The 25,305-nt window shown below is 37.5% G+C and overlaps 1 long non-coding RNA gene across 1 annotated transcript in view; it reads left to right on the top strand.

The window, feature by feature from the left end:
* The window catches only part of LOC137661520 (uncharacterized), a 37,804-nt gene extending 13,478 nt beyond the window's left edge, over positions 1–24,326 (top strand). The window contains exons 2-3 of the long non-coding RNA XR_011047871.1: positions 23,288–23,349; positions 24,125–24,326. This is a non-coding gene — a long non-coding RNA (uncharacterized lncRNA). The remainder of the gene's footprint in view (positions 1–23,287; positions 23,350–24,124) is intronic.
* The last annotated feature ends 979 nt before the right edge of the window (positions 24,327–25,305 follow it).

The following is a 25,305-nucleotide window of genomic DNA, read 5'->3' as shown; positions in this document are numbered from 1 at the left end:
GGTACAGAATAAAACAGAAAGATGACCATTCACGCATCTATTTTGTATACCAGGGCTAGTTACTGATTTTTCAACTCTTCAAAACAAATTTTAGAGACTTTATCAACCCCTTCACGGAGGCATTCAGAAGTAGAGAAGGGCCAAGAACTTCCAGTGAAATATTTCATCATTGGAAAATATTAAGTACAGAATCTTCCTGTAGCAACATGCACAGCATTTTCAAAAAGGTTGGATGCAAAAGTGAATGTCCATGAACCCATTCAAGCATGTGTCCTCACAACTACAGCACTAACTATTCTGACATAGCTCTTTTGCCTGTTGGGCAGTTCCACATTTAATAAAATTTCAGTATTCACAAGCCTAGAGCAAAACCAATCAAAAAAAAAAAAAAAGATTCTGTACCCTGCTGCCTGAAGCACTCAAGATGCTGGAAAATCATATTCAAAACCTTGTTTTGAATCACGAAGAGCACGTCTTTCTACATGCAGCTTTCTGTGGGAAATGACTTAAACACCAGAGTGAGCTAGAGAGTGAAAGTAACCATTTCTCTCACTTTTTGAAAGACCTTGATTTGAGCTCAGTGAGGACTAGGACACTTCCTGAATTTGCAGCCTTTCAAAAGAAAGGATAGTTCTTTTTTCTGCTGAGGACCTTGCTGGATTTAGCACCTATCTATCTGTGCTAAAAATCTATCCATTGGTTTTCTGTCTGAGAAGATTCAGGACATTTAGTGGTAGTTGTTAACTTAGAGCTGTTAAAAATTCAATATTTATGTGCAGACTCAATAAAGTGGGGTCTGTGTGATTAAGTCAGTATGCTTTGGATATGAAAATGAGATTCTATTAATGTTGAGATAATCTACATATGCATTTAGTAACATTCCGTTAAAGGAATCGTGCATTCTGTGCATTACGTTGCTTCAGTGTCCGTGTCCAGTCAGAAACTCACCTAGCAGTTTTTATTCTGTTTTGCCTAAAAAGACAGGAATAAAAAAAAAAAAACGAAACGAAGATAAGAATGAGTGGTTTTCCTTAAACTGTGGGGCTGTTGGAAAATGTACATGAAAAATCTTCTTGCATAAGGTTTGATCCCACATCCAGATCTCTCATTGCTCTCAGTGGAAGTAGGTATCCTTACCACAGAGATTTAAAAGATAAAAGACAAAACTTGATTTTAGCATAGCTGAAATAAGGGCAATAATTTTGCTGTGATGACTACAATTTCACTTGGCAAATGCTAGTATTAATGTCAAAATTGAGAAATAGCAGTTTCAATGCTGGTTTGTGTTTCTAATGTTCTAGTTTTGATAAAATATTTGTGTTCTGTACAGGAAAAGTATCTGAACTATTAAACTTTGTTATTTCATAATACTGTGTAAGTATGAATGAAGGTGCTTGAAGAGGTTATTTAACCAATGTCCACACCAGACTTGAGACAAACCTTTTTTAATTAGCTGTGAAGTTAGGAGAGATACAGTTTTGATGTTTTGATAAGCAAAGGTCATTAAAAGTCTACCATGATCTCTGAGGGATTTTATTGATAATGAGTAGGAAAAGAAGTAGTGATGTAATCCAGCTAGGTTCCATGAGGAATTCAATAATGTGGTATTCAAAAATATTTCATACAGTGATTCATAATATAGCTATTTTCCATAGCTTCTAGATGTACAATAACAGAGAGGTCACAAACTCTAACAACTATGTTGGCTCAGCTTAAGAATAAACTTTTTATCTACTCTGTTATTCACTATTTAGATGTTGTTAATTAATAAAAGGTTAAATCACTAAATAGTTTAACATGAACAATGTGAAGCATGGTACAGTCTCTATAATAGTCTATATAGGCTCTTCTTTAAAATCAAAGAGCAATGCACAAATGCCTTGCTGTGAAACTGGTTGCCACTGTCAGTATATTTTATGTTTAGACTGTGAATAGGAAAGTATATTTGAAAACAGATCTTATTTAGGTCACAAATACTTTCAAATTTTGACATTTGAGTGGACTGGTTTGTCACTCTACAATGCTGATTTAATGTAACCAGAAGTTTACAGCAAACTGATTGCAAGGCTCATCACTTGGTTAGTTTACAAAAATACAGTTTAGTTTAGTTTGGGGTTATCCTGGTTTATGCCTTAAGGACTTTGGTAACCAAATGGAGGGAGCCCTTAAAATGAGGCAGGCTAAAACCAGGAACTATTCTGCTTTCTTTAAATCTCATGGCACTCATCTGGTGGTTATCCTCTTGCAATAAGATAGCACCAGCTGAGCCAACAGCACACATGGTATCAGCTGATTTGACCTGTCAAAAATTTCAAAACTTATACAAAAGATTAAAATCTAATCATTAACCTTAATGGAATTTAATTCAGCATTTTGACGTTCATATTTAACTGGAATAAAATACTACAATAAAGCTTTTCAAAGTATTACTTTTAGCATGGAAATGTTTTTAAATGTTAATTTAAGTGTTTTAAATGGTTTTAAAAATGTACATTCAACCACTCATTCGTATATCCTTTTTAGCAATGCACAAATCCAAAAGAGATTTTTTCAATTGACAGAGAAAGATACCAATGGATGAGGCTCCTATGAATTGCTGGGCTTCAATCGTAATTATTATTGAAGCCATACCACACTCCATATTTTATTTGATTCTGTTTTTATTATCAGCCAAGCAAAGCCAAAGATTTTCTAATATAAATATAAATAGATGGGAGATACTATGAAGGAGACCTATCAGATCTAAAACCAGATTTTAACAGGACCTGACTTTCTAGTGTTGTACACTAGTTAAAATCAGAGCAGATTAGTTGGGTGCTGTACTCATAAAGAACAAAAAGGCCATGCCATTAAATACAGTTACATTCTCAGTCACTGAGAAAAAGCGTAAGTGAAATTTGATCAAGAACCATACTTCAAACATGCCTGTGACAAGAAAATACTATTGCTATTGTGTATCTAAGATAACATTTATTCAGTGTTGAGATTCATTCATTTAGTGTTTTAAATCAATCAGAATATAAACACGAAAACAAAGGAACACTTCTATCAGAGGGAAATAAGGTTAATACTGAATCCCTGATAAAAAGTAATCTTATAAGATCATGACCTGTTTTCTCTGATGTTCTTGATTAATATCCAGCATTATACAACATAACTCTTTACAGCATCATGTTGTGCTGTTTAACAGCATGTTCATGTACAAGTGCTACTGGTAACCAAAGTCAAACCAGCCTGGGGAGGTTCCCATAATGAGTAATTATTCTTCATGTCACAATTTGTTATCCCTTCAGTTTGCTCCTTTGCTGTGAAAGACACATTACTGTTAAGCCCAGCATCTGAGCAGTCTGGTGAGGAGCTTGGATACGTACCCTTCAAAACTCACACTGCACTAGCATGGATACTTCTGGAATTACACCATGAATCAGATCAGTGTGAAAAAAAACACAACATTTCTTGTTTGCTGCTTTTCCCTCCATCTTGGAAAAAATTTTCTTCAGTTCCAATCCAGCTCACATTGCAACCACCACAAACTGCTTTGCCAACAAGATTGGGAGGGCAGCACACATCAGCAATGGCAAACCTATCATGAGGGGACGAGGGGCAGCAATACTTCAATCAGTATTGCTATAACAACTTTTTAATCTCAAACTAAAATGACTGTCAAGAAAAGTCACATTTGATTCTCGTAATAGCAGAAGAATCCTACAGAAAACTTGTGGCTGAAACTGTGTCCAGCCCACATTTTTATTTACATGACAGGCGTCCTTGTTCCATGTGCAGGAAAGCTACACTAACTGCAGTCAGTTCCAAGAACAGATTAACCAGCCTGTAATCTTTTCCTTAATTTCCAGGTCTATTCTTCCTAAGCACACAGCCAACAGTGCCACTTAGACATAAGATCCTCAGACCTTGGGCTGAATTCTGTTGCACACCAGTGGAAGTCCTGTAAACCACAAGTGTTTCACATGTTCATCTGGCAGAGTTGTGAAGCAGCACATTTGAAAGGCAGGGATGTCAATGAGTGGAGAATGAGCAAAAGGGACAATCTGATGATTTTATGTGAAGCAAGACACGTCTTAGACATGCAATGTATCTGACTATTTTTAAGAATCATTATGGGAAATGAGTTTACAACTCCTGAAGGGCTACTTCAAAACGTTACCCACAAGGGACACAGTGCACTTACTGCTTTTACATACAAGAAAAGTGTGTTCTTGGTGTAGCTGTTGACAGTAGGGCAGATCCCGTTTATCATGCCAACTTCTGAATTCTCTTTGACTTGAGTCTGACTATAGGCATGAGTAAGGAAAGTACTTCCCTGGACAGGGACATTAATTGGCACTTGGCAACCCAATGAGGAATAGTAGACAAAAAAAATCAAAAGCTTGCGTGTAGAATTACAGAGCACAGGAATGGAAGAAGATCCGCACCTAAAGGCACGGCAGTGGATGTAATCATAATGCATGCTTTACAGAGAAAAGAAATGACTCAAGCAAGTGACTTCTTTTTGCCTTATGGTGTATGTTTTGCATCCTTTCCACCACAGACAGTTGGTATATTAGGAATTAATTTTCACAACAGTTATTTCCTATTCTATCATCACAACTGATAAAGTATGGACATGTCCATTTCATCTAACACAAGCCATCCCTCTATCAAGTTGCTCGGAAAAGTTCGTTCTTACAGCCTCCTCTGGTAATAGCAAACTGGTGGCTGAAGGGGATCAGGGACTCCATCACATCAGGGAAGCACAGAAACAGCTTCTGTTCCTGCTTGTTAATTGTAAAGAAGATAGTGCCATGCCAAAATTTATTAAAAATAGATGGCATTAGTTTAAAAAAAAAAAGGCTTGGAGGTCTTCCAGAGACCCTTTTAGCTAATCTTTGAATGCACTGAGTGGTTTTACAGCTAAGTGAGCTAAGTTATTCAGCTAATTGGCAACTAGGTAAAGTAACTTCTCTCTTCCTTTCTGCATAAAGAGACAAACAATTTTGGGAAGTCTATAAATGTTCAGTGAAACATGCATTATATCTGACTTCAGATGTGCAACTTGAAGCTTTTTTTAAGTGAAGAAGATCCAGACTTCTTGATCTGCTAAAAAGAGACATCGGCATACTGTTGATACCATTTTAACTGCCCCAACACCATTATTAAATTTAAGGGATTATAAGCAATAACTAATCAGTAATAACGGTATTAGTAGTTTCTTGTCCCTTCTGTTAGGTGGTATTGTTATCAACTCCCTCAGCATTTAAGAGAAGCCTCTCCTTCTTTAATTAGTCCCAGACCACAAATGAAATCTGATGGCAAAAGGTGTGAAATCCCACTGCTGAAAAATCAATATCAAAGCTCTTAAAGTTTTAGTGGTTATGGTCTACAGCGTATAGTTTGAAGTTTCTCATCACTTCAGTCTAAGAACTGTATTTCTCTAATCAGTCAAGTTCCCTTTTTACTGTACTTTCATCAAAGGCAGTAAAAAGTGGCCCCACCTGATTGTAAAGGATAGATGATTGCAAAGAACTAGAAATAAAAAACAAGTTCCTTTATTTGTTCATTTTTGTCACAGTATTGTCTGTTTCTGCAGCCAGTAAACACTGCTGTTCAACACAGAGGAAGTCCGTATATGTTACATTTATAGAGGTATATTCGGCATACTTGGGTAGAACTTAAGATTCTTTTTCCAAAAATAAATCATTGCTTGTATGAAAAAGTACATGTCAGGCAAGGACAATGAATTCCCATCAGAATTCTGCTAAGGAATCATTATATTCAATATTATCATCATTAGCATCAGCACCAGCATTTTTTACTTTCATGACAAACCAGACTGGGAAACCTATACAAATTAAGGGCTTGCCAGTGACAAAACTGTTGTAGCTACACTGACTCCTACCAAATGCAGCTCTTTTCTTTTTATGTAAAGACACAAGAAATGCACCTAAAATCCAACCTCCAAAAATGTGGGTTGGATTTTAAGAACTTCTTGGATTTTAAGAACTTCTTAAAAATCTGTATCACATATATTAATATGAAACAAAACATGGGTAACACTTTAAACACTACACATTTACAAGTCATATATTTGGAGTCTAGGGATACTGACAAGCCCATGACAGGACTGCAGTACTTTGAATTAAAGTGCTCCATCCTTACAAATTTACTAAATTTTTACAAGGAGGTGCTCCTCACATGACTTACTGTTAAGCAGTCACAAGTGTATTCCCTCTGTGACATCCTCTAGGGTCATTCAGTAAGTTTTGATAAGACACATCATAAAGGATACTTACTCAAACCCAAATGCCAGCCCCTTGTGCATGCATTAATAGGTAGCTTGGTGTGCAGGACCTGCAAACAACCGAATATCTGAAAAGGCTAGAGTGAGTCTCAGTGAGACCTAAGTGGTGTCCAGTCAATCTTTATTAGCATTTTTGAGGCAGAAGGAGTAGAAGATAAGCTGCCCGGCAGAAAAGAACCTGGGGGTGTTGGTTGATAGCTGGCTGAATATAAGCCAGTAATGTGCCCAGGTGGCCAAGAACACCAACAGCATCCTGGCTTGTATCACAAATAGTGTGGCCAGCAGGACAAGGGAAGTGATCGCCCCTCTGTACTCGGCACTGGTGACACCACACCTCGAATACTGTGTCCAGTTTTGGGCCGCTCACTACAAGAAAGACATTGAGGTGCTGGAGCATGTCCAAAGAAGGACAATGAAGCTGGTGAAGGGTCTGGAGAACAAGTCTTATGAGGAGTGGCTGAGGGAACTGGGGTTGTTTAGTCTGGAGAAAAGGAGGCTGAGGGGAGACCTTATCACTCTCTACAACTACCTGAAAGGAGGTTGTAGCGAGAAGGGTGTTAGCCTCTTCTCCCAAGTAACAAGTGATAGGGCTCAGGTTGCAACCAGGGGAGGTTTAGATTGGATATTAGGAAAAATTTCTTCACTGAAAGGGTTATCAAGCATTGGAACAGGCTGCCCAGGAAAGTGGTTGAGTCACCATCCCTGGAGGTATTTAAAAGATGTGTAGATGTGGTGCTTAGGGACATGGTTTAGTGGTGGACTTGGCAGTGTTAGGTTAATGGTTGGACTTGATGATCTTAAAGGCCTTTTCCAACTTAGAAGAAAATTATTATCATAGAATCGTTTATCAGGTTACTTTATTTTCCTCCTCCTGACTACAAAAATTATTGCTCTTGTCCTTCCCAGAACGTATTTTTTCTCCAACTCTATCATCACAGCAATTAATTCTCACCACAGATACAGTAAATGTGTTTTGAGCTCTCTCTCTTATCACTTAATTTCATTTTCCATTATAGAAGTAACTAACTATGGGATCAGAAAGCACCTGACAGAACTCCTAGTAAAGTCAATAGAAGTTCATAATTGATTGCAAAGGAGCTGGGACCAGATGAGAGGCTGCAGTCTTAGAGAATGTGTACTGGCCATTTTGTCCACATGTGGTTTTATTGTTTATTTATATGCACTGTCTGTTTATACTGGATTGGCATTTCTCCCTGCCACCCCTCATCCCTCACCCTCCCACCTTACCTCCATATGCCTATAGTGCAATCATGAAATCTGTATCTTGGATCCAAGATGGGACTGAGGTTTATGGAAATCTGGAGCTAGTTCAAATGCAGATAGCAGTAGATAAACAGAACAGGCCCTGATGACCCAAGGATGAACATACTGGCCATTAGATAGTAAAACCGCAGAGCCAGATGCTATCCAGCCTCAGTGAAACAGTCATGTCTAGCTCACAAAGCTTCAGGTATTCAGTAAATCATCCTGAGTCAGTCAACTGAAGGGTAGAGCTCTACACACACCTTCAGAAAAAAAAGTTGCCAAATGGGAGCAAATACGTTGAGCAGCATGCCCTTACGTAAAGATGTTTGGCATGTCTAGTGGCACTGTCACTAGATGGAACAAAGAACTTCCCTTTTCAACTAGCCACACAGAACCAGTGTATAAATAACATGGGTACAGTGAGGTACCAAACTCAGCCTCCTTCACTTGTACCACAACACCCTCCTGCAGTCCTGCATGTCAGCAAAGTTGGTGACATCAGTGAATTCCAATAACAGGCACTTCCACAAATAATAAAAAAAAAATGTTTCCTCTCCAAATTCTAGCTTAAGTGTTCCTACCTTCAGTTTTGTTCCAATATGCGGCACAGCAATTAGAACTATAAAAATAGAAATTGCTAGGAGGAAAATTTTCATTGTAAAAATTCTGGGATGTTCTCATCTGAAGATGAGCATCAAGGATTCCCAATAACAACATCCCCTCCCTATTTCTTGCATAATTTAAAACCATCTATTAATATAAATTAAAATAAGACTGTGGGTTATATTATGTAAACTTGTTCCATGACACCTTTTTGTCATCATGTATTTCAAACACAAAGTGTGAAAACAAGCTGGCACATTTGATAATTCAATAGTGTCAAAATAATGCAATAAGGTTCAAAAGCCCACAGCCAACTTGTAAAGGATTCAGAGAGATCTAGTTATCATTGCTTTGTGCTATCAATCAATATGCCACAAAGCAGCATCCTCTGTCTTAGTTGAACTGCCTGAGAAGAAGGTTCACTGCTTTGTGTGCTACTGACATAGGTCCTGAACGATGTAGGTGGTGAAAATTGCCATATGGTCAATATTAAATGAAAGTTGCGCTGCTATAAATCAAAGAATGGTGCTGGCTGTCATCACTGGAAATACACAATCACTTTCCAAAAGGGCCAAAGGCCGCTACTTGTTTTGTTTTTGCACTGGGTTACGGCTCAAAAACTGATTTCCCATCCCTCACACAAAAAATATATTAAACTGTACAGTGGTAGATTAAATACTGTATCTATCTACTTATTCTACTTGTTTCCACAGTCCTGTATGTTAGCTCTATCTAAATCTCATTCCTCTGAAATATGCCAGTATGCCAGTCACTGGAAATTATTCTATAGAATAGAAAACTTTGTAATGATATGTAAAGAAAGGGAGTATTTTATTAAATCAACGATTTCAGCTTCAAGGCAATACAAGCAATAAGAAAAGCCTGAACTTCCAAATATTTCACCATAGGAACCTTAAATCTTATCAACATGAATTTTTTGAATACAAAAAATTCAAAGTGTGTAATAAATTTAGAATCCTGTGTAATCTGTTGGCGAGTGTTCCTCCTCTCTGTGACATAAATATTGCTTTCCACTGCCATCGATAAAATTATTTCCTCAATTCCTTAAAGTTACAGGATTTCTCACCATGTGAATAACTGCTCCCTTACTCACAAAAGAGAAAATTGGTACCTCTTTGTACAGAATACACAAAGTAAAGGGCAGATTTGAAAGCTCTGCAGGTCAGAACTGGATTACAGTAAATATTGTCTGTAAGTCAGGTTGTGGGACTGGGGGAAGCACTTTCTGCAGTGTTTCAGCACATCAGTATCAAATAGATCATTTTCAGAAAGCATTTGAGCATTTGTGGAGCTCAGGACAGATTTCACTGCCCTTCAGTCTTGTGAACTTGGCAAATGCCCACAGTTGCCTCTACCTAAAGGCACTCTGGACCTGTGAAAAATTATTAACACTTACAGGTTGTCATAATGTTAACTGACACTCGGCTACATATTCTGTGTGGTTAAATGCCATGCCGTTCACCCAACTAATTAGAAAAGGCAAATAAATTATACAAACAAGAAAAGCCCAGAAAATTCCACTGGAAGCATGTGATCTCCTACTAAAAGTATGAACTAATACAAACTAAAATATAAACCAAGACTACTCATTTTTCATTGAAGAAGAGTGGAGAAGAACAGTCTCTGTAAAAATTCACACCAGCCTGTGAGAGTGTTAAATGTTAGTTTGCTAAGGAGAAAATTAAATTTGACAGTTAAGTGACCTATCATCAAACTTTTCCAATAGTGAAAAAGCATGAAGACCACAAATCAAAACACTACAGAATTCATATGACATCACAGGGTATGAAATTAAAATGTAGGCCAATTGCTGGCACACTAAATGGAGATATGAGGGATTTTTTTATTGGCAGATCTTATGAATGTGTTTCATATAGAAAAATTCAGCTTTTGCAAACAATACAACGTCAACAAAGTATTAAAATTCAAAGATGCTATCGAGTCCAACATGCTAAAAGACAAAGTTTGCTTCTCATCTGGCTCATTCCTTCAATGCTAAAGACAGAGATAGATACACAGACAGACATGTCGAGATAAAACTTACTGTTACAAGCATAAGGTGAATCCTACCAAGCAGGCAAAATTTTCATAAAAAGCTCCACATTTCCTTGAAATGCTTTTGATAAAATTGAAGAAATACAGCACTATAAAAAAAATAAAAAAAACTATAAAAAAATTCAACAAATTCATTACTTTATCATATTGTATCAAAAAAGATATTTGAAAAGGTCAAGCATTTAAACAGTAGTTTGTTCATTAAACCCCACGGTTTTATTCTTGAAATCTCTAAATATTTTCATGGAAATCAGTTTTCTCTGACACAAAAGCAAAGATGTGTTTTGCTTCACCAACATTTATTAAAAAATAAAAACAATGCAGACCATGCCATTACACACATATTATGGAATATTCCATTCCAGTATCCATACTTTCAAACTTATATAGTGGCGTTGCCTGGCATCCTGTTTTTGTTCAAAAAAAATAGTGATTCCATGTTTTGTCAATGAATGTATTGAAATCAGCAATTAGACTCTCCAGGACAGGAAAGGTATGGAAGGAGAAACATTAGGAGTCTACCACGTTAATCTTGTTTAGGCAATCACTGACCTATGACAAGATCAGTCGCCTGCCTGTGGCGCTCTCAAGGGTGGAAGGTATGGCAACCCATCGAGCTTGAGCAACATCCTGAACTCACAGCACCATATCAGTGCTGTCTGATGCAGATAATTCTTTTGACATCTGGTGGGTTTGATCTGTATTTTCAAAAAAATCCTTCAGTATGAACAAATAAGGAAAATAATAACATATTACTCTTATTTGCACTGCATTAGTGGTATAATAGTTCAAATCTTAAAACAAATGAAATATGTTTTACATTCTTATAAACAGTCTGTCGTAGCTGTGTTCAGACCAACAAGTAAAATTGGAAAGAAGGATCTCAGCTTCCTCTTGGAAAGAAACACCCTGGGGGGGTAGAGGGGAAGTATTTCCTCCCTTGCCAAAGTACCAATGAAACATAAATCCATGCAGGCTTGTTCCTCGTGCTGAAAGAAATAAACAGCTGTGTTCCACTTCAGTAAGCAATATATTAAAAGAGTTGGGGGGTGGGCAGAGCGATGACCTAAAGATGTTCCTTGCCCCTAAGCACCTTTTGTAAATTGAGCCAACTTAAGTTTCAAGCTTATCATCTCAGTTATCACCCTAACTCTCCCCAAAATCCCATGGTAGTGGTAAATCACAATTACTAGGAGGAAAAACTAGCATTGCTTCCCAGAAACACTCAGAAATGCTATATTTGGGTTAGAGTAGCCACCTCAATTAAGTACATCAAACAGTACTTAGTACAGAGGCAGTGGGAAGGAGGAGAACAGCTATTCCTAATGGAAAAATTGTAGCCCTGTAATTAATCTATGTCAAAGTTCTCCTATCCCCAAAAGCAATAGTTCAGAAAGAACGATTAAAACTTTCAGATTATATTTAATAAATGTCCAAGAATAAAACTGGATGACTTCCAAGCTCATAAAACATAACGACTGCAAGAGCTGGAACTTCACTGTACAGTGCAGAATCTGCTGGAAACTGCAGCAAGGGCATGAACGATCCTTCGGTGTGCCAAGAGGATAGAGCTGCTGGGAGGCTGCTGTCTGCTAGGACAACTTTGCCCACCAAAGCAGTTTAAAAAGACAACAGGGCAATTTGGATATGATGCTTTTCACAGTTCAGAAAGGAGTTGGCTTTTTGAACACAGAATTTATTCATGCTATAAATACCAGAAGACCATTCTAATGGACGTGGCAAAAACTGTGTCATGGAAGCGAATACCATACTCATGAAGGTTAATAGTAATATTTCCTCTGTATCAGTAAGCACCGGATAAAACTTTATCTCAGTGTCTCTGTTATAACAGACCAATGTATAGCATTTTATAACTAGACTAACCATAGAGCTGAAAAGTATCACGGGTCACTAAGCAGTTTAGCCAAAAGCATGATACCACATGACCATCAGAGGTTGAAGTCAAGCAAAAAAATCCACGTCAATAGCCCGCATTCTCTGTAGAGCTCATTCCTTAGTATTGGTAATCTCTCATTGTATCTCTCTGAAGAGATAAGGACCACTGGGAATGACACTTTCAAGGTTTTCAGACTTCTGAATCACCAGTGAAGACAGAATTAATATTAAAGTAGTATGAAGGGTTCTTGAAGTGTACCTTACCTACTTGAACGTGGTTCCAGTGGAATGGAGCAGAGAAGGAGATACTGTATATTTTTGACATCGAGTTAGATAATGCTCCAAATAAAACATTCTGACCACAGATACTTCATCTGGATAGAAGAATAAAAATTTCCACATTCCCGAATTCATTCTTTTATACTTTTAAAATCTACAGGGTACAACACTTACTTTTCTTAAATGAGTTAACCTTCTTCTGACATGTCTGAGAGCTAAAAAATCTTGTGTTCCAGCATTTGAACATGGTATTATTCTCTACAAACATTCAGCATACAGAACAAGTGATAGAAGATAATGTTTAATTTGTCATACTGTGAATTAATTCCTTTTAAAGGGAAATAGCATACATCTCTAACTGAAGTTTTGGCCATGTTTTTACCTGAAGAGCTTTAGCTCTCTCTTTTAAATAGCTTACCATCTTTGCATAGAGCAGCCAGAAATATAGATGAGGCTGATGCTACAGTCTCTCCCAGAAGGCCTATGCATCACAGGCAAGCCCACCAGATGTTTTCAACACATCCTCATAGGAAAATACTTTAAATTCTGTAAGATCTGTATCCAGATGAAAAGTCAATAACAGATAATATGTTCTGGACACAGAAATGTAGCATCACCTGCGGGGATAGGAAGTATAAGTTCCTTTGGAATCTCAGCTAAAGGGCCCCACACTTTATTAAACCTGGAGTTGTGAGTGTGTAGGTGTTGGATTACACACATCAATAGGAAGAGAACGATTTCTGGAGGCACTTATGGAGAGATGTTGAATTACGGTACTTATCAGGCCCCAGGGAGCATTTTGGCAAGTTTTTGAAATGCGCTCATGAATTCCTCATGCGCTTGTTGGAGACAGCTACAATGTCTGAAGCATGGACGCTCGAATGACCCTTTGCTGTTTCATCATATGTGATTTCCAGTGCAAAAGCAGGGCTTCTCAGAGGAGCAACATGTGCACCCTTGCAGAGTGACTGACACATCTCATGGCCTGTAACAATGCTTCTTCAGTAACTGTAACTCTAGGGTGAAATCTTGGCCACATTTAAATCATTGCAAATATTAAAAAGATTTTACAGGACCAATATTTCACTCTGTTTCTTTGGGTGGCATCTGAATTCAATGTTCTCTGAGCTGAAACAAGATGCAAACAATTAAGATGTGAAGAATGTATTCAAGGGGAAAAGATCTCGTTCTGAGAAACCACTGTCAAACGAAAGTACAAGCACTTGGGTACATGAGTTTTTAAAGACAAGGAGAGGGATTCCCCATCTCCAGACATTCTCAGAACAGATTAGACAAACATCTGCCAGAAATGGTTTAGCTGCAGTTATGCTGCCTCAGGGTTAGCAACTAAATGATAACTGGAGGCCCTTCCCAGCCCCATTTCCTATTACACTCCCTCTGCAGGCAAACACATGTGTACATTTCTGGGAGAAGAGGTCCCTGGTGAGAATCAGCAGCTCAGCATTCAAGTCACAAGAGGAATTATTTATGTTCGCTCTCCTGGGGTGTCTCTTTAGAGCTGTGCTGTAGCTGGTTTCGGTGAGCAAAAAGGTTTCTTCTGTCTCACAATTTAGAACAACATTCCATCACTAAGCACTCAAAAGAAGGTCCATGAATCTACAGAAGACATTGGTTCAATGATCCTACCTAATTGTTTCAGAATCAGAAGCATTCTCCAGGATTGGCTGATAATTAATTACAAGAAAAATAATGTGAAGCTCAAATACAATACAGATACTAGTCATACAATGAAGATGCACTTTAGTTAAAGAGTGTGTCAAATTCTACAGTAGAACATCTTCTGGAACAGCAGCTGGCATAATATTAATCACTAAAGCACTGCCATCTTCCAACAACAGAGATATGTATGGACCTTCGTAGATTAAATTCCAGTTCTCGATAAAGCCAAGTTTATACTTGGCTTTGTAAGTGAAAACACCACTAGACTTCTTCGCTGATTGAACTGAACTTAAGGTCCAGTAGTGTTTTCACTCAACAGTGTGAGCTGAGGAAACTTCTATTGACAGTACATATTAAAATAAATTTGTTGCATGTTCTCTTAAGCAGACAATCCATAGAAAAGAGTATCTGACTGTACTATCCAAATGAAAAAAAAAAGCTATCAAACTAAATCCTATTTGGCCATGCTTTAGTTTTACATAACATGTCAGGAAAGAAAACAGCAACCAAAGTCATAAGGAACAGTCATGTCAGAATTCTAACTTATAAAGATATGTCTTCTTTCAACCAGTAACTTGGTAATTAAAAGTAATTAAAACTAATTTGACTAATATTTCAGCAATATCCATTAAGTAAACTAATGCTGTCAAACCAATGGCCTGTTTAAACTTTACTGGATTAACCCCAAACCTCTGCACTTTCAGCTAAAATTGTAGAGGGCAAAAACATCTACAAATCTACGTACTTGCATTGCCTAACTAGCTGCTGCCTAATCCAAACAAAGTAGAAGCCAGGGCCAAGAGCGAAGGGGCACAGGGGCACCAAACTTCTATAAGCACAGGAAGAGATATTTGCCTCCAAACATGGATTCTTGAACATCTTTTTTGTTGAGAAGCTGCCTGGAACTAGCCATAGAAAGCTACCAAAAGTGTGGTAGTTTCATGGTTAACATACTTGCTGCAGAGAAGTCCAGGTTGCTGTAATCTATCCCAGGGAGATTTTCTGTATTTTACATTAATAGTTCATTGTATTAAATATAAAGCACGTCCACATATAGCCAGAGCAACGAAACAATAATGTCACACACATGCACGTGAGTTGACTTTCATTTAGTTCATATACCTCTATGAGTTCAGTTGTTGCAATATAGAAGTTCCCTTGCTCTTAGCTAGTTACCTCTCCAAGTGAAATGTAGACATACCTGAAGCAATACTCCAGGGAGCAGGAAACAACTCTCCCTCTTTTGTAACCACTGACTCAGGATAAAGAGACTTAAACTCTGAATAAAGCCATATTCACAAAGCATATTCCCACGGGACCAGAAGCTTTTGTTAATACTATATGTGCACAGTACAGCTGGTTGTTACGTAAGTTTTTTTAAACTATTGCTTAAATTTTCAAGATAAGGATTTGCTCAGAGAAGTCTTCCACTGAATAATATTTCAAAAGAAATTGTTTCATTTTAATAACTTCTGCAAATAAAATTTCTTCCTCATTTCTCCCCCAGCCACACCTACAAATCCTAGAGCTAGACAATGGGGTACCAAGAAGTCACTCTTTCAAATCTGTCAAATGTTGAAGTTACTTGATATAAGCAGTACAGAAGGGAACTTATTAATATTATTGCTATTGAAATGAAGACAGATACATTAAGGTTGATTTTCAGATTATCCAGATAAAGTATCAAGGGTGTGAAGGCCTTAAAAGGAAGCAGCAGCAACTCATATGACAATAAAAACCATTTTGTTATAAATTGGCATTTGAAAGAAAAACAGCTGCTTATTAGACAAGCTACATGCATTTTTATATACTGAGATAAGTTTGTATTTTTTTCATTAACAAGTACTGTTGAGAATACTACGCCCCTACATCATTGCATTAGTAAATGCTTCTAAAAAATAAGATGTAAACATACAGCTAGGAAAAATTTATCTGTTTATCATGGCTCTTTTCCCATCAAAAAGCAGTAATTGAATAGCATCAGCAATGACCCATGAAGTATCTTTCTGAAAAGTACTACATCTACTCATGCAAATAGAAAGAAGCACATTTCTATGTAGCTTACACGAACTTTTTGTGATGACTTTGAATTGCCTGGTGCAGAGTCAAAACCAAAAGAAAACCAAACCCACCTTGATACTCTTGCCAAACTAACTAGAGTAGCATCAAGAACTTGCGCAGCTGACTCTCAATTCAATTAGGCACCATGGAGGCAGAGTTTATTCCATAAGCACTTGACAAATGGAAACTGCTTCCTGAAGCCAAAAAGGTCAAACAGAAAATGAGTAAGGCTTCCCACAGATTAAAGGTGAAAACAAGTTTATCACACATGCCTTCTGCATGGCCTTCCCAGCTGCTGTTTGTACTCCCCAGCCCCCTAAGCCCAGCTGCTTGTTGCCTATTAACCGCATCTCAGCTTCTCCTTGCAGTTCTCCTGACACACTTCATTGCCAGCTTATTCGCAGTCAGGGTACCAGGTGGCTGCTTCTCCTCTACAAAGCCAGCAGTGGTTGCTGGGCTGAGTGCTAGCATCAGCCAAGACTGCCTGCTATATGCTTTAGAGGGAGCAGTGCCAACCACAAGTGTTAAAAAATCATGAGATCATGTCAAAATCATGAGAACTAAAACAAAAAAATGTCATGGGATTTTCCGTATGTTTTAGTGTGAAAATAAGTAATGTTTTCCATGGTTTTATCCTCTACCCTTCAGCTTAGAAAGCGTCCCAGAAAAATACCATTGTTCTGGCCAGGCCCAAGAACAGCCAGATCTCAGGAGCACAAGACTTCACAGCTTTTACAACCAGGACCACTCAAGAGTCAAGCCATCCTATCACACTTCGAGACACTTGCATACATTTCATACTTGCTAAATTATTAATAATTCTAATGAGTGTTGATGGTACCCACTATATCTGCAACTACAAAGTTTTTTGCCTTCTGAGGACCAGAAACAGGATTTATATTCTGCCTTCCTGCATAAAGCTTGTCTTGTGTTTCTTCACATGTAATCAAAATATAAAACCAGGCATGTCCCTGATCAAATCTCTCTGCACTACCCAGCCAAAACTGTCTTCAAGTTCTTAGCTATGCAAGAACTTCTAGAATTAAGATGCTGCCAAATTTTAATTTCTTTCTCAACTTGTTGTGGGCAACCTTAGTTCTGCTGAAGTTAATGAGATTTTTCCCAGAGATTAAATATGGTCATAATTTCACCCAGTAATGCCATGAAGCAGAAAGAATGGAGCTTAACAGATGTTCAGTGAAGCAACTGGAAGAAGAAAAAAAGGCAAACCTACTTTACATTTTTCAGTAGTGTCAAGGTAAAATATGAATGCAGGCCACTGAGGAAGAATAAAACCCATGAAAAGGAGATATTAGTTTCACAAGAATGCTTTGCAGAGCACAATTGACTAAATATAGCATATCAGTGGTAACATGCTCTCCTATATGCAAAGGAGTTTTCAACTATATTGCAAATATAGAGAGCATAACAGATTTTTATTGATGACAAATTAATGAAGCCCCTTCCTGAAATGAACTTCAAGGGACTATCCCCATGGGGTTCCAGTATGCTAAACATTTTATATATAGGAAGTCTACACTATGATGACACATACAGCAAGTACTTGTTCATCACCATGTTACTTTCCATTTTACTTGCTCATGACTAAGACAGACCACATACATACTTTTTGTGTATTTAGCACTGTATGTTTGCGAGACAGCAAAAGAAGTTCACACTATGAAACACTCATGACAGACAATTAATATTTATTTCTTAAACAAAGAGATGGTTTGTTATACTGTATTTTTTAATAGTTGCAAGCAATTTCATTATATCATTATGTCTAAGATACAGGAATCAGGTGTACATAATTGAAGCCAAAGGAAATTGAGAGCACGCTTGACAGAATTAACAGATAAATGAAATCAGTAAATGCAGCTGCCACATCCCTTCATTTGATGTCTGTGCAAAAGCATCTTCTAAAGTTCCAAGCACACAGCGCACACCAGTTAGCTTATTGTAAACAGCAAATTTGTTTCAGTAATCCACATGGGTAACTGAGGCTTTATCACATATATGAAATTCCTTTAGGTGCTTTATTTTTGCATGCATGCTCCGTTCCTTATTGATATGTTCCCTTTTTTAACAGAGTCTTTATTTGTTTTAAAGATCAAAGGAGATAAACTCAATAGAAAGCTATGCGGCCGGGCGACACCTGTTTCTGCTACCCACACGTGTCCTCTTTCCCTCACTCCCCCTTCTGACCCCTCTCTGCAGGTGACTACAAGTGAACAGCCAGTTCTCTGTGAGACCTGAATGGCACATACACATTGGCAGATGTGGGAGAATACTTTAATGTTTATTAATCTAAAAAAGAGTAAAGATTACAAAAATAAAAGGAGTAGAAAACCTTAGACAAGTTAAAATACATAAAATCTCTAGGCAAAGTTTATTTTGGTCAGGCAGAGTTTAGTTTATCAAATGTCAATCCAAAATAACAGGGGTATAAACAAAACAAAAACATTATAGTAACTTTATACTAAAAGGCGACAGTTACCCTTCTTTCCTAAGGCCACTGTACCACAGTAAATACTCTGATTCAGTGCATTACAGCATCCACATATCAGAGTGGTTCCACTTATGTACTGCTGATACTAGAAAAATAACTTTATTTAAAATTATTATGTATAAACTAAAGCAAAGTTTCAGGTGTAGTTTTAATCACTGTAATTTTAATTAAATTGTTCTTCGACAATCCCACTGATTTCACAAACCTGTGAAATCAAACAGAAAAACACAGAAATTAGGGCTAAAATTTAATGTACACAAAACCAGGATAAAAGGGAAAATTAATCCTTCATTGTGTTTGCATTTTGCACAAGTTTTCCATAATGCTGAACTCACAGTTAAATAAGAAACACTGATCAGTATTTTGATGAATCCTGATTCCTTTTTATTTCTAAAATATCCAGAAGCAAATCACAGCTTCTTTAGTTATACTATTTGTTCCAGTTATTCAGTGTTTTGGAGGGTTTTTCTGCTGCTTCTTTTTCAAGAGTAGTAATATATTGCAAAAAATGACCAGTGTTGCAAAAAGCATCAAACATAATAGGCAACTGTGATGAATCAGATAAGCTGAGACAGCAATGTTTTAATTTCTGCTTGTGTTCAGGTTGAAAACCTTCCCCAAAGCACAATGGAAAATTAGCTTTTACAAATATTTACATACGCATATTGAAACAGATTGTTTCGCAAATGTTGCTGACTGTAACACAACCTGCCCCCCCCCGCCAAATGTTTGTAAAAGATGTAATGCTGCAGCTGGACTTATTACACGGATCCAGTTAGAGAATCAGGGTTGTAAAACAGAAATAAACACCACTACCACATTTAATTACACAGCTGAATGCATGAAGCTCTGTATGTTACCTTAGAAGCCTTCACCTTGCCATTTTTAAACACTGAAGGAAAGCAGGCACAGCAGATTCACATTTATTCACTCCTTTTGAACATATAAATACGTAAGCCCTCTTTGGGAGATTAAAGAAACTTGGCAGGAGCAAACTATTCCCATTATCTCCAGCTAATCAATTAAATAAAATTGGAACAAGATCTTTACATTTCACTTTGCCAGGTGATAAGCCTGGGCTTTATGTCTGATACTGTACTGATATTGAACAGAGCAAGGTACATACCATGAAAACCTCTGCATCAAAAAAAAGAGAAATAAAGCCTAGGAAATCTTAGCAACAGTTCTTATCCTTTATTAACTTTATATGTATTTTGTTGTCATTTTTACCTAATGTTTAACAACTGTTTTCCTTGGAGGCATTTAATTTAGCAGATTTTCAAGCATTGTCACAGTTTGATCTCTAAGTAACAGATTTGTCTTAAGCAGGGAAAAAGGAAAGCAAATATATGTAAGCCTGTTTCATTTGCAGATTCTTCTCGTGGCTGTTACCCACAAAAACTCCAGGGACTGTGGTCATCTTAGCTGCAGGAGGAAATGGGATGCCAGCCAGAAACTATATTCCGTGCTACCCCATATGCATTATGGAATTCTTGACCGATGAGAAATGATATTAGCAAGATTAAATCAACTTTCATTTGACATGAGATAGAGAAGCATCAAGGTGGAGATGCAAGAGATGAAGGATGCTCTGAAGGGTGATGGGATTCAGTGTACCTGTCTCAGCCCACCAGTAAGACATCTCTAGCTGTTCTCTGAGGTCCCTTGGTTTTTCTCCCTACTTCAGAGAACAAATAGCTTGGACTAGGCTCTCACTTTTATATAGCTGAAGGTAGGTGAGACGAGTCATACCCTGACAGGCTGATTTCTTCAATATAAAAGGGAATGACAATAATTTAAAAGTAGTTAATACAAGCAGGAAGCCACCACTGACTTACTTGGGGAAAATAACTGAAAAACTACAGCCATTTTAAATTTAGTGAAATCACACCAGAAAGAAATACAGATAGACATTAGAATGTCTGGGCCCATTAGAACTGGGCCCAGACTCATGACACATTTTAGAAACACTAACTGATGATTTCTCATAGCTTTGCTGTCAGTTATCATATTTTATCATCTCACTTCGCAGATCAGGGAAATAAAACATGGAGAAAGTAAGCATTGCCCAGATCCTGCCGTAACACTCACACTGGCACTACGCATTGACAAATCAGATTTAAACAAAATGAACAGAAGTCACGTATCCAGGATCAACCCTCCTCTCTTCTCCCTCTCCCCCAGTCTCCACGTTCATGGATTTTCTCCCTGACAGCGTCAAGAATAGTCACCATAATTATGTCACAAAATCTTAAACTTTCCCATTACAGAGCTTTTCATACTTGAATTTGAAGTCCTTCCTCTTCATTATAAAAGAGGAATTTCTACAGTTTTGGCTTAGTACAAATCTCAGCCTTGTAAAACACATTGACAGCATTAGAATAATAAGGAGTGTTAATTTTTTTTTAGAGCTTGGAGAATACTGGGACAAAGAAAGAAAACAGATTTCTTTCATAGATCCTTAACCTCCTGGTCATTTTTGCACCCTGGGATTTCAGTCAAGCATTCTACATTTTTTCTGGTTTCTGCAGCAATCTGGCCCCTCTGCTGAATCAATCAGTCAGTTGTGGAGCCAAAAGCCTTTCAAGGCCTTATTTAATGCAAAAGGATGTACTCCCTGCTTGCAGCTCCCTGGGTCTTGCACTTCATGGGGTCATTTGCATTCAAAAAAATTGAGTGAAAAGTAGGTGTAGGACATGACCAATGTATTTTGGTAGTACTTCAGGGCTACTTCATGCTCTTTCCTCACTGCTGTAAATGACTACACAAGGCACTGGTGAAAGATGACTGGGTTTGATAGCTCTTGAAAAAAGGTGGGACAATTAAATAGAATAAAAAGCACACATAGGTTTGCAGCAAGATCTTCTTGGCCTATAGTGAAAGCCCTCAGCCACCATGGCAAACGAAGGAATCAAGAAAGGCATAAAAGAATGAGCCCATCAGCATAATTTGGTTCCTAGCTCTTTCCAATGCTCTGTACTATGAAGGACACATGAAATGGCCAGTTCCTTGCAATTGGAAAGTCTGGACAACAGTCCCCTAGTTGTACAGCTCATCAATCAGAGGTGACCTTATTGCAGTCTACAACTACCTGAAGGGAGGTTGTAGTGGAGTGGGAGTCAGCCTCTTCTCCCAGGCAACTAGCGATAGGAGAAGAGGACATAGCCTCAGGCTTCACCAGGGGAGGTTCAGGTTGGACATTAGGAAGAATTTCTTCTCAGAAAGGGTCATTAGACATTGGAATGGGCTGCCCAGGGAGGTGGTGGAGTCACCATCTCTGGATATGTTTAAGAAAAGACTGGACATGGCACTTAGTGCCATGGTGTAGTTGACATGGTGGTGTCAGGGCAATGGTTGGACTCGATGATCCCTGAGGTCTCTTCCAACCTGGCTGATTCTGTGATAACGCCCCTCTAAGGCCAGATGCAGTTCCATAAGATGACTTTGCACCTCACAATGTTCATAGGCTAAAACCCTATGGGTATTGCTTCATGAGCTTATTTTGGTTGAAAAACCAGCTGAAGCAGTTTCAGCTCACCAATGTCAGACTCAGATATTCTCCATAGCTCCTCCTGATTCAAGCAGCACAAACATTGGGAAGCCACAGGGCTGAGCAACAACACAGGACTGAATTATCTGAGTAAAAATATTCTTTTTACTCAGAGATTTTTCAACAAGATCAGTTCTCTGTTTACTGCATGCCTTCACAAAGAGCTACATTTAAGTTACCTTTACTCAACAAGTGTTTTGGAAGAGCAAAGTCTAAAAGGGGATGGATCAATCTGATATAATCAAAACTGAATCAAGTGATTGCATTGAAGTTCCTTCATCAACATGCAGCGAATTAGGCTGCATTCCCATTAAAAAGTTACATTTCTTTGCTATAATGGCTAGCCTTGTTAACTGGTTGTCAGTGATTAGTCAGTAAAAGCTTTAGTTTATTTTATTCTCTGAAATTCTTTAATATTAAAGAGCTTTACTTTCCTAGAAGTTTATTACTTTTTATTATGTCCTTTTAGACTGATCTTTTAACAGCACAACATTAAACAACCTGTGTTTCAACACATACAATATACTTTGTGATTCAAATGAAAGTCCTTGTATCAATATATATAGCCTGCTAAATCAATATACAGATAGTGGAGTATCTTTATTGTGACATACGTAAATCAATATATGTTCGTATTCTTATTTTGGAATAAAATTCTAAGAAAGCTTAGTATAGTTTTTTAGTGATGAGCATACATGATTATCTATTGGACTTACCTGTATATCTATCCAGAGTGGTTTATAAAAGGCATAGAACTCTGTGAAATTCAAAAATTAAGGACAGCCAATATTTTTTCCTGAAAGCTTAGAACTCCACTTGCAAATGTTTTTTGAATTAAAAAAAAAATAAAATCTTTTAAAAGCAAAATATTTATATCACTGCTATTATACACAGTGTCATTTAATACCGGACATTCACACAGATAAAATGAGCATGAACATATTTTGTGTTTTGAAATCTACAGACTTCTATGACTATCTAGAGCACAGTAAAGTTTAACAGTATTTTATTAATATCTTTGTTACAGTTAATATTAATCCAAACTGTCATATCTTGTATTTCCCAGGTGTATATTTTTGGATCACTAAGGAAGCCATTACTTTATCCAGAGGCACCCTGCCTTCTCAAGTAAATAATTTTTATATTCCAAGGACTAAATTATAATAAAAACAACTGAGGGGGGAGGACTGCAATTTAAAATCACTAGAATAAGCTTTAGAATAAAAATCACAAAAATGTGTTTACATGTACATACAGTTATGCCCATTTTCAAGGGTTTGTAAGAAAACAGGTAGCATAAATGTAAAATCATGATCGTTATATCATGTGCATCTTTATCAATGCCTAACATGTAGTGTCTAAGAAAGCAACTGAAATTGCACATCCAGACTGCTCTTTATGAGAATAAATATATTCATAGACACCAAGACAAAAAATCCTCTGTGATCATCTAGTTTGACCTCCCATACACCTGTACAGAGCCCACATATACCTGTATAGAGCCCACAGAATCTCCTGCTGGATTATCTATCGTCTGTCATTTAGAAAGCCCTATCACCTCGTGTTAATAACTCCAAGTCCACTGCCTCCCTTAACTTTTGCTTACAATGTTTAAAGCCTGGTTTCTAGGACATAGCATTTAATTTTCTTCATCACAGTTTGATGAGTTGCATCTTTTTTATTTAAATGTCTACCTACAGATAACCAAGTCATCTCCAAGGTTCCTAGCTGAATGCCTTTAGGTGAGGTGAACTCCTACCAGGGTTTCCCAAACCCTGCGTCATTTTTAATCACCTTCTGAAATGTCTCAAGTAATTCCAATCTTTCTTAATGGCAAGACACTAAAACCACAGTTTTTTACTGATATGATGTGGAATAATTACTTTGCTACTTAACTTTTTAGGCATTCAAGTACCGGTCTACCCATCTTCGTGACAGCATTACGCTGAGAGCTCACACTGAGATGATCTTCTATAATCATCCTAAATCCATTCGGTCACTGCTTTCCAGGACAAAGCCTCATTATTCAGCAGCAGAGACAGATATGTTTCTCTGGTGCCAGATATATTTCATTTAATGCAAATATATTTCATCTGGTTATAATAAAGTGCATTTTACTGGAATGTGGCCATTATACCAGGGAATTCATATCATTTAATAACTTCAACTTGTCCTTCCCACCAATTATCCAAACCTATCAGACCCTAATGAGCCCCATTCATCTACATCTTCTCATTAGAAACTCTAGTTTTTGATTCCTCAGTGAGCCAGCTTTTAATTTACCTAATGTGTGCCCTGATAATTCTCTACGCCATTTTTAAAATTACAGTGTCATTTTTTATTACATTAAATGTCTTTGGGAATCCAAGTTTACCATAATCATGCAAGTTGCAGAAAAAGATATGCTTAGGTTTGGAAGCTGTACTGAGAACTTTCTGCACCGAAACAAATTTTGAGAATTTTTTTCCTCACTGCAATGGAAAATTCCCTCCTGTTGTGGTTTAACCCCAGCTGGTAACTAAGCACTATACAGATGCTCACTCACTTCCCCCACCACTCCCCCACTTCCCCAGTGGGATGGGGAAGAGAATTGGAAAAAAAAGTAAAACTCATAGGTTGAGATAAGAACAGCTTAATAACTGAAATAAAATAAAATAAATAAAATAAAATACTACTACTACTAACAATGACAATAATTGAATGAAAAGGGAGATAACAATAACAAAAAAAAAAGATAAATAAAACCCAAGGAAGACAAGTGAGGCATAATGCAATTGTTCGCCACCCGCTGACCAATGCCCAGCTACTCCCCGAGCAGCAATCGCCTCTCCTGGCCAACCTTCCACAGTTTATATACTGAACATGATGTCCTATGGTATGGAATATTCCTTTGGGCAGTTTGGGTCAGCTGTCCTGGCTGTGTCTCCTCCCAGCTTCTTGTAAAGAAGAAGAATGCTTCTTGTAAGCATTGCTTGGCAACAACTAAAACATCAGTGTGTTATCAACATTATTCTCAGCACGAATTCAAAACACAGCCTCATACTAGGTACTATGAAGAAAATTAACTCTATTCCATTAAGTCTA

This window comes from Nyctibius grandis, chromosome 3, assembly GCF_013368605.1.
Source record: "Nyctibius grandis isolate bNycGra1 chromosome 3, bNycGra1.pri, whole genome shotgun sequence".
NCBI classification, from domain to species: Eukaryota; Metazoa; Chordata; class Aves; order Nyctibiiformes; family Nyctibiidae; genus Nyctibius; species Nyctibius grandis.
This window is presented reverse-complemented; position numbering and strand designations above follow the sequence as displayed.